Source organism: Calidris pugnax, unplaced genomic scaffold, assembly GCF_001431845.1.
Source record: "Calidris pugnax isolate Ruff unplaced genomic scaffold, ASM143184v1 scaffold54, whole genome shotgun sequence".
NCBI lineage: Eukaryota > Metazoa > Chordata > Aves > Charadriiformes > Scolopacidae > Calidris > Calidris pugnax.
In genome coordinates, this window is record NW_015090864.1 from 13235718 (window position 1) to 13245888 (window position 10171).

Here is a 10171-nt window from a genome sequence, read left to right on the forward strand (position 1 = left end):
GCAACCCGGTGCGGGTTCAAGCGGGCGGTGCCGCCTCCCGCCAGGCGGGCCGGGGAGCGGCGGGCCGGCTGCCGCTGCGGCGGAGGGGCCGGGCCGGCGGGGGCCGAGCGAGGGTCTGGGGGTGGTGGGAGGCCCCGTCAGCCCGCGCTGCGCCCCGGGGGACGGCCCCGGTGGTGGCGGTGATGGTGGTGATGGTGATGGCCCTGGTGATGCTCAAAGGAAGGGGGAGGACACACCTGGAGTGCTGTGTCCGGGTGTGGGCACCTCGATCCCCGAGGGAGATGGGGGTGCTGGAGGGGAGGGCAACGGAGGAGGTGAAGGGTCTGGAGAACAGTGGACGACGAGGAGCAATTGAAGGAGCTGGGACTGTTTAGATTGAGGAAGAGGAGGCTGAGGGGTGACCTCATCACTCTCTACAACTACTTGAGAAGACACTGTAGAGAGGTTGGTGCTGGTCCCTTCTCCCAGGTAATTAGTGATAGAACAAGAGGGAATGGCTTCAAGCTCCAACAGGGCGGGTTTAAACTGAACAGCTGGAAAGAGTTTTTCACAGCAAGAGTGGTCGGGCATTGGAATAGGCTGCCCAGGGAGGTGGTGGAGTCACCATCCTTGGATGTGTGTAAGAGTCGTTTAGATGTGGTGTTGGGGGATATGGTTTAGGGGAGGACTTTGTAGAGTAGGGTAGATGGTTGGACTTGATGATCCCAAGGGTCTTTTCCAACCTCAATGATTCTATTCTGTGCTCTGGCCTGGTGGGCAGCCAAGCCTCAGGAAGCCCCCCGGTTCCATTCCCACAGCTCCTCAGCCCTGCAGAACCCCGGTGTGGCGGCCAGCATCTTCTCCCTTGGCCTCTAATGGAGGCCCCAAGGGCACAGCAGTCTGACCCCCAGCAGACACACCACCAGCCCCAGGGCGTTTTCACCCATGTTTCTTAGATTTTTCAAGAATGCATGAATTCTTTGAGAACTTCATAAGAACCACTTTAGACTGAGGGTGTCAAAGGTCGCTGGCCAAAGAGGAGGGAGGGTGCGTAACTTGCCCCCATATACTGCTTCCTATAGCACTTCTATTTGGAGCATTTCCAGTCAAAACGCACTTTTTTGGTATCGGTGTAATGCCAAAGATGGGGGTTGTGCATGGTTTTCATTAGGGGTTGTTTTTTTGGTTGTTTTTTTCATTTTTAAAATCTCTGTCATCTAAGCAAAGCGCATGACTGCTGGAGGTCTGAGTCATGGTAGTTGAATGGTTGCACTGATAATATGATAACAGAAAAACACATTTATGTGCTTATGAAAAAATGCTTTGACCTACAGCCCCGTGTCCAGGGAGCCATTACTTGTTACTCTACCAGGCATCTCATGATAGCTGATGTTTTCATAAGATCTGCTCGAGTCAGATGATTACATGAAAGACTTCCAAGTTTTCATCCTACTTTGTTTTTTCAGATCACGCATTTTAAAGAAAAAATAATTTTTAATTTTCAACTATCTTTGAGTGTTCACTTGATGCAAACATACCCTACCGAGGTACAAAGAACAAGAAAGAAAAAGAATGGTGGTTTTTTTAAAATATTTTGAGGATGTTTTCTGTACCTAACTTTGTGACACTCCCCAAGCATGGATGGGTAGGGGTTTGTGAGTTACGTTGTCCCTTTGGGTTTGAGTAACTCTGGAGGAGTAAGAATAAGTTTAGTGTCTTTTGAGTATCAGTGTCTTCAGTAGCTTGCATCCAAACAAAAGGAAATATGTGCTGGTGCTCTGGTTTAGAAACGTTACCGTGTAGGATGTCCTGCTCCCTAGCACTTTCCACCACCACGTAGGTCGCTGCTTGCTGAGGGTACCTCGGCTCCTCTCTTCAGACCGGGCCTGGTTTAAATCTGATTAAATCTCAAATGGGCATAAGCAGTGATCAGCAAATTTCAAACACAAATTTGCAAGAATCAGGTCATCTTAGTATACATACAGTACAGTAATAAAATGTTAATGGAATGCTTCACTTACTGCATCTCACAGGAGGACCTCAACAGAGCTGGAGAGACCTCTGTGGAAGGATTATCTGCTTGCTGCCCACCATGGCTCCCACCCCTGCCTTGTTAAATCCTGCCTTCCTGCAGGAATCAGGGACACTTACCCGTTTATGGCATTTTTGACCTGTAGAGTCCCAGCATGACTACCCCTGGGCTGCCAGTGCCATTGTCTTTTAAGTAGAGGTTTGGGTAATGTCAATTGGGAAGCCATTGTGTCACCTTGCCTTACTGTACCAATCCCACTACATTTTTTAGGCATACAGCAAACATTTTATCACCCCTAATTACTTAGAAACTTTTTAACAGCTCTAAATCTCTTGCAGCAAATCCTCAGTCAAATCTTGCATTTTAGACATGTACCACAATTTTCATAAGCTTTGAAACAGAACAGGTAACGACATAACGATGGAGATGGGTTAATTGCAAAGTCTGCTTCTCTAAGTAGATACATGGAGCTTAAAAAGACATGTTTTCTTCATTAAGAAGGGATGATTTAAACTTTGGTCTATAGTTAATATTCTGAAAGCAAACATTTAAAATGTTTTTAAAATATAAAGCATAAGACTTGTGATCATCAGTTGTGATGGCGGAATCACTCTGTAACTACTTATTTTCCTACATGCAGTCATTTGTTCTGAATTTTTTATGGACCTTTATTTCTCCTCCTTTTACCCTAAGAGCTTGCTGAAGTACATTATAATGACAAAGGTGCTACAATACATATTTAAAGATCAAGTCAGAGAAAAGGAGTGCTGCTCTAGGGTAATGGTCTCCTGCTGGTATCTAAGAGCTGAGAAAAGTACATAGGTGAAATACATGTCAGGAAAGCGTATTTGGTTGTCAATTATGATTACTTTATTTCAGCTATACCAAGTGTATGATGCAAATTTAACTGTATTATTTGATAAATATTGGTACTGTAAAGCAAGAACAGTTCACTCTACCTTACTGACATGTTTAGATGCCATGTATGTCACAAGAAGATTTTTTGTGTCTTTCTTCAATTAGAGACTGTTCTATTCTTGAGGTTTAAGAGTATGTCTTTTAATGAGTTTGTCCTCCTCAGCAGCCTCATGCATCAGCTGAGGAGCACCATGAAGCTCCTTAACTAAGGCCAGGCCCTTCAAGATTGGTCAGCGCTGAGGTACCTGTGTTTACAAAGGTAAACACTGCGCAGTTATTTTTAAATATGTAGCATCTCCACTATACAGAAGACAATGAATTTTAATAGGTTCAATATTAATGATGTGATGTGACCCATTAATTTTTTGTGCTTGAAACCTTGCTGGAATATTGTCAAAAAATTTAAGTGTTTCAGACCAGCAGATGGAGGTCACTGATTTGCTTAGATAAGATTTTTATCTATTTTGAGTATATAAAAATGATAAATATTATTTAATCAGAAACTACATCCTGCTTGCAAACTGAACTATATGGGAAGCGCAGTTTAAAATAAAAATCCTTAGGATAAATGATGGGTGACAACCAGATCTTTTGATTCTGCTGGTCTTTCACGTAGTCTGAGAAATGTGTCCCACAATCCCTTCCCCACACCGCCACCTAATGCTTAGCAAGAGCCCTACGAGCAATTGGGGCATGCGTTTGCTTTAAAATGAGATATTGTCAATTTATCACAGAGCTAAACATTGTATGGAGTTTAAGCAAGAGCTTAAAATGGACATTCCTATGGGAAAAGTGATCTGGCCGGTCAACTGAGTCATACCCTAATCTCTGTTGATAGTAATAGCTAATTATTTTTTTTTTGCTATAATATGAAATTCCAAATCAGCTAAAACCCTAGTGATGAACACACCTGAGGAACGTTAGTTGTCATCCCTCTGATAATTCATTCTATTTGTTATTACTTACGTTTATTGTTACAAGCCTAAATACAGCAGCAGGAAAAGACTTTCTTCCTCAACTCGATTCTGACCCATCCCCCCCAGCACAGCCTTTCGCTGGGCTCCTCCAGAGAACGTGTTCATGGATCCTGTCTTAGATTCCCACCTGCGTGGATCTGGAGGGACTACTCCTGTGGCGGATTTCCCTTTCACTTAAGGAATTGATTCTTCCAGGATTAAGGCAGTTGTCTCTTTCCTGGAGGGAAAAATCCAGTGCTTGCCAAAAAACATCCTTTCAGCCTCATCGCAAGTTGCCTGAAGCCCTTTCTGTGCCTGCCCCAACCGCGGTGCTGTCATCAGAGATATCTGGGAGTTTCTGTGGTACTTAGCAGAGAGCTGCAGCTCCCGTTCACAGGAAAGACATGGAGACCTAACAAGAATTCTGTAAGCGACAGCAGTTACTGCTCAGTGTCACCATTTGGTGTTTTTAAGCCCAGTATCAGCAAAGTTAGCCTTTTGGTTGAATCCGAGAGAAACATGTAAGGAGTAAATCGAGATTTCATTTGAAGATAAAGGGAGAGATTTGAGCTACCTAGTTTGTATATTTAACTTCAGTGCAGAAATTAGGATATAAATCTCATGCTAGCCAATGAAGAGATACTATTCTCGGCAATAATTCAGAGCATAAAGTCAAGGTCCTGCTCTGAAGTGTGGGCAACTAGAGGACCCCATCTATTTTCATTTACTATAAAGGAGGAAATAGGGGATTCAAGAATGCAAGTGATACACCAGAGATCAGGTGTTAGAACACTTCCCTAAATGTACATACCCCAGATAAATATTATTTATTTACTTTAATTACTGCCATATTATTCACCAGCTTGAAATCACTGCAGAAAGAGGCAGTTTCCCCTCAACTGGGGAAAGATTGTTCATTGTCTGAGGTGAAACACTTCAAGAACAACTTTACTGGAAAAAAAAATATATATAACCATTCAATATTCTTTTATATTTCTTCAGGGATGGAACAAGATAAGATCTGCACTTGGAAGCAGCCAGCAACCCTCGCATTATTCATATGAGGGAAAGATCACCCATAGAGCACAGATCTGAGATGAGAAGGGGAAGGAGTCATTTTAGCAAATTGTACGGTGACAATTGCGTGGTGGAGGAAGGCTCGGGCAGTGGGATTTACCCAGCTGGGTGGAATTCGATTGGATTGGCTTTGGCACAGTTTCACATACTCTTAATACGTCATTGAATGGAGTGACTATACTGGAAAGCTACTGGGGAAAACCAGCATTGCCCCGATGCTGCTGTGGTAGGCAGATAGAGCACAATCCCAGACAGGCTCTCGGTGTTTTTCTCTCTTCATTGTCTCCCTGTTAGTTTTTTTGTGCCAGTGCGTGTCTCCCCATGGCAGGATTGGCTGCCTTTTCTTGGTCTGAGATCTTGGCGCGTAAAGAGCAATAATTACCCAATAGTATGGCTTGATGACTACCAGCAAGGGTGGGAGTGCCCCCTTGTGAACAATAAAACCCCTTGTAGAGAAAAGCCTAACTAAACAAAACAAAATAATGTGTATAACCAGGCAGTGCTGCCACAAAGCACTTTGCCAACTAGAGAGTCTATATGGAATATGAATAAAAGCCTACTGTGTTTCAGTCCTTTCTGCTTGTGAAAGATCCTATTCTATAAAGAGATATCTGTTAATCTCCTCTGATTTCATACAAGTCTAGGCAAATGCAACTTCTTTAGTTTCAGTGAAGCTACTAATTTACACGAAGAATGAGACCTGAACCAGGCACAGCAATTTGGGATAGCGTGTTCAGACAGAACTGTTTTCTTGCTAATTCATTTTAAGAAAATAAAAATGAATAAAAAAACAACCCACTTTTACCCAACTCTCAATATCTGGCAATTTTGAGTATCAGTTGCGGCAGCTCACAGTTAGAAAAATTTATGTGTAGTATGAGCATACAAATCCTGGATCAGAAACAGCTCACCAGAAAAGCACATGTCTGTACACACATGTGCTCAGGCTGCGTCCTCTATATGAAGAGCATCATCAGGGAAATTTATCACTTTAGCCTACAGCTGCCTAGAAGACTGCCCTTTTTAGCTAGAATAAGAGAGGGCTTTGTTAGAAGAACAGATCTGAAGAAAAGATAAAGGTTTCAGAGACAGGGAATCAAGCTAAATATGGGAAAGTGTACAGACTTACCTCAAAAACTGTTCCTGTGAAACATGTTCTCAAACGACTAAAGTTCTGCTAAGCATTAACATCTATACAGAGTGAAAAAAGACCTTCCTCAGTTAATTTTCAAATCAAGAGGCGAAATGAAAAAGGGAGGAAATTCACAGTATGAAAATTAAAGCTCTTCAAGTATCCAGGTTTTCAATAGAGAAGTGTCCAGGCATGAACCTTGTTGATTTTAGCAAGGTAGTACTATTGTAAATACCTGTGGGAACCCCTTCAGTATTGCAGAGGGACCAAAAATGACCCCTCTCAAGACAAATCCCCTATGTATTTATGTACATGCCCGGAAAAGACAGAATATGGAAATAAAGATTCTTAAAGAACCACAAATTAATTAATGGACTTAACAAATGAACAACAGATATATAATTTTGAGTGCACAATTAAAGATTTTTTTCAGCTTCCCCAGGTCCTTAATTCTTAAAGATTTTTTTCAGCTTCCCCAGGTCCTACATGGCATTAGGCAGCACCCCTTTCCTTTGAAAAGTAATGTAGGATTAGAAACTATGCACCTAAATGGGCCAAAAGTTTTCCTTTATTTTCTGCTTGAACAGTGAATTGTGTCCACTCTCAATAGCAATTGGTACCAATGTCCTTTGAGCAGAAAGTAATAAAAAGTAATAAAGCCATTTATGTTTGTATGATTTCCAAAGTCCTTTCCCTCTCAATGGAAAATTACTCAGGACATAAGCAAGTCTGCAGAATTAAAACTGAGACTCTCATATGAACATTTAAAAATTTCTCCTCAAATATAGCAAAGGCTGGCATGATTGTTAGAATCCTTTGGCTAAAAAGGAAGCAAAGGCTTTCTCTTTTAACCAGGTGAAGCTCACTTTATTTTTACTTTGGTTGCTATCAGCAAGCCTTCAGTCACACACATCGTTAAGTGACCTGAAAGGAAAGCTGGAACTCTTTCTGCTTATTCATTTACTACATTTTAAACTATGTAATCACAGAGAGCAGCACTGCTGGCCTCGAGAATAACCACCCACTGATTTACACACAGTCAAGGAACCCAAATTCAGTTTTCTGCTCCACTGCAGACTGCGTGCAAGACTTTCGGAAACCCCTTCATCCCTGTTTCTCACATCCCTTTCAGTGAAATGGGAATAATATAATCTCACTGTATCAAAGGGTATTTTTAAGACTAAAACATTTAAAATGGCAAGTTGTTTATGTATTATAGGAAAGGGGAGTGAAATGGGTAGAATATGCTTAATCAGAGTTACTGTATCCTGTCGTTGCCCTTCTGCCGTCCAGGCTAACATTGCTTGGTGCAGACAGTCCCTGTACCTGTCACTCAGTGTGAAACAAATGTCCTAACACATTTTGCCACTTGTGTAGCTTATTAACTTTGCTGTCATCATCCCTCAACAAGCAGATACATCAGTTGATAGAAGAAACGCCAACGTGAGAATAGTGAGTTCATAGGTTAAAAAAAAAAGTCATCTTTCTCTATAAATAGAGTTGGTATAAATCACCAGAGTCTGCAAAACGGGGCCTGGGAAAATTAGTCACTGACCTACAAACACTTCCCGCTGGATGTCTGTGAATCCATCTCACACAGTTAACAGTGACAAGAACTAATGCAGATAAAGCAGCAGGACCATACGGTAAAATAAAGACTAGCGTGTCCTAGCAAACATGAAAATAAAAACCAAGTACTAAAAATACATTAATGCTATTGTGCAATTATTCTAAATAATCAAAAGACAAAATGACTCATTTAAAGTTGGGGTTTTTTAACAATAATAAAGGAATACTTTTAAAACTCTTACTGAGGAAACGGTTATATGTTTTCGCTATCCTGCAGTCCTTGAGGCAGCTCTGGAATTTTAGCAGCTGCCCAGCCAGAAGGGCTCGTGATCTGCCATGGGTTAAACAGGGAACTCAGCACAGCAATTTCCATAGAAAACTGCTGACTAACATTGGGAAGAATCTAGTCAATTTGAATTATACTTCAAATTAAAGAGAATATAATTAATGAAGACACTTTTATCTCTAATAATAGTCTAGCTTGCTGTTTTTTCCTTCTCAGTTATGCTACCCTCCTCTGCTGGAACTCTTCAGCCAACACTTTACTAAACTGTCCTCTGCTGACAGACATCTCTCATTCATAAAATACCCCTTGGGGAGTGCTACAGGAAATAAAATATGTGCATTAGAACAGGCATTTTCTTAGGCCCAGTTCACTGCACCACCAGGTTTATTTCAGCATAATTGTGTTGCACTCATGAGTGCGGTAATTTAAAAAAAGACCACCTGACAAAATTGGTGATGTGTCCCTTTATTTTAAAGCTACTGAACTGGAAAGGCTTTGGAGACACCAGATTTTTACATTCCAGGAACTTTGAACTGTCACATATGTTGACAATTTACCAAGTTCTAATAAATAACATAGAACAAATCGTAGAATTATAGAATGGTTTGGGTTGGAAGGGACCTTAAAGATCATCTTCCTCCAATCCCCCTGCCATGGACAGGGAACACATGAAATCATATTACAACATATGACTATAAATTTCAGCCCTCTGAAATATGTTTGTCTCCAAACTGAGAAGCCAGACCTCCTCAAACTCATTTTTAAAAACAGAGAGGTATCTTGAATAATACAGAACAGAGTATCTGCCTATAAGCACATGCACATTTTATTCAAATTTTATTATCAAACTTACAAAATAGCAGCAAGATCTTTTCAATAAACAGCAAAAGCACAATAAAAAGACTTCCTTTTGCTTCTGCAATCTCTGAGTTAAAGTAATTTCTAATACTGTGTGAATTAGATGAATTGCAAAATTTGGTACAAGATTACAAAGCAAAATTCTTTCCTTGGAGTGCTTAGGCAATCCAGGTCAGATGCTTGCAGTTGCCCCTTAAAGCTTTAAAGCTGATGAATTTCTCTAACCTTAGCCTTCATTCTCTTTGTCCATAATAAAATTGCTGAAGATGCATCTCACTGTTTTAAGTATGGTGGTTTATCCATGATGATAACACGGTGTTTTCTCTGTGTCTCTTAACCAGTCTCATAATTTTCCCAGCTGTTCAGACTGAGATATGTTAAGAATTCACAACTGGTATGGGACTGCCTACACAGCTAAAATGTGTGTCTTGGTGGTGGCTAGTATTTCTCATCAAATGTGTTGGCAAAGTGTTGAGGTTCAGGATAAATCATGCTGCTGCCCACAGCATTGTCAGCAAATAGAGAAAAAGTTATAAATGAAATTAATACAAAAATATATTTTCTATCATTCACCTAGAGTGTTAGGGCTCACAGACTCTAAGTTTGATCTATACCCTTAATCGCACATAATGCCATTGACAAGAATTTAAAAAAAAAAAGCAACTACTAGAATAAATAGAAATACAAACACCACGTTAACCGTCTCACCGCAAGTTCTCACTCCCCCAAATACCCTGCTTTTATACATGTTTAAACTTAATGTACAATCTGCAGGTGCCATTGAAGCGGTAAATGTGTCGGGGAGCCTGTGGAATAATACATCGCTAAAAACTGCAGGGCAGGGTCACAACTGGGAGATTCCCAACAATGGCAAGACCCAGCTTGGGTAGAGATTCTCTCCTTTGTCCTCACTCTACCAGTCACTGCTCAGTTTTAGAATATTCTGAATAAATACAGACATGCATTTTTTCACAGAGGATAGGTCATGTTGTAAAGAGTGTATTTTCACTGACACTGCATCAGATCACCCAGGCTCACTTGCAGGTACCTAAGACAGTCGTTTCAGAGAGGAGCTCTGCCACCCTGGACAGTTATAAAACCGGCTGTCCTGATTTCCCATATGCGTGATCATGTCTGTTCCCCTCTGCCAACATTATTATTTGTGTGGCCATACAGCAAGCTTCATCAGAAGCCTGTTCTGGTTGAAGCTAAATCAGCCAAAAAAGTTTTCAGCCAGTTTCTAACCCTGCTCACCAAGTAATTGTGCTGACGTTATTACTACCTCAAGAGAAGCAGTAGAAATCGGCGACTGGGGAAAGATAGGACTGTTTCTGGGTCATGCTCTCACTCAAGGGGCTTAAGTG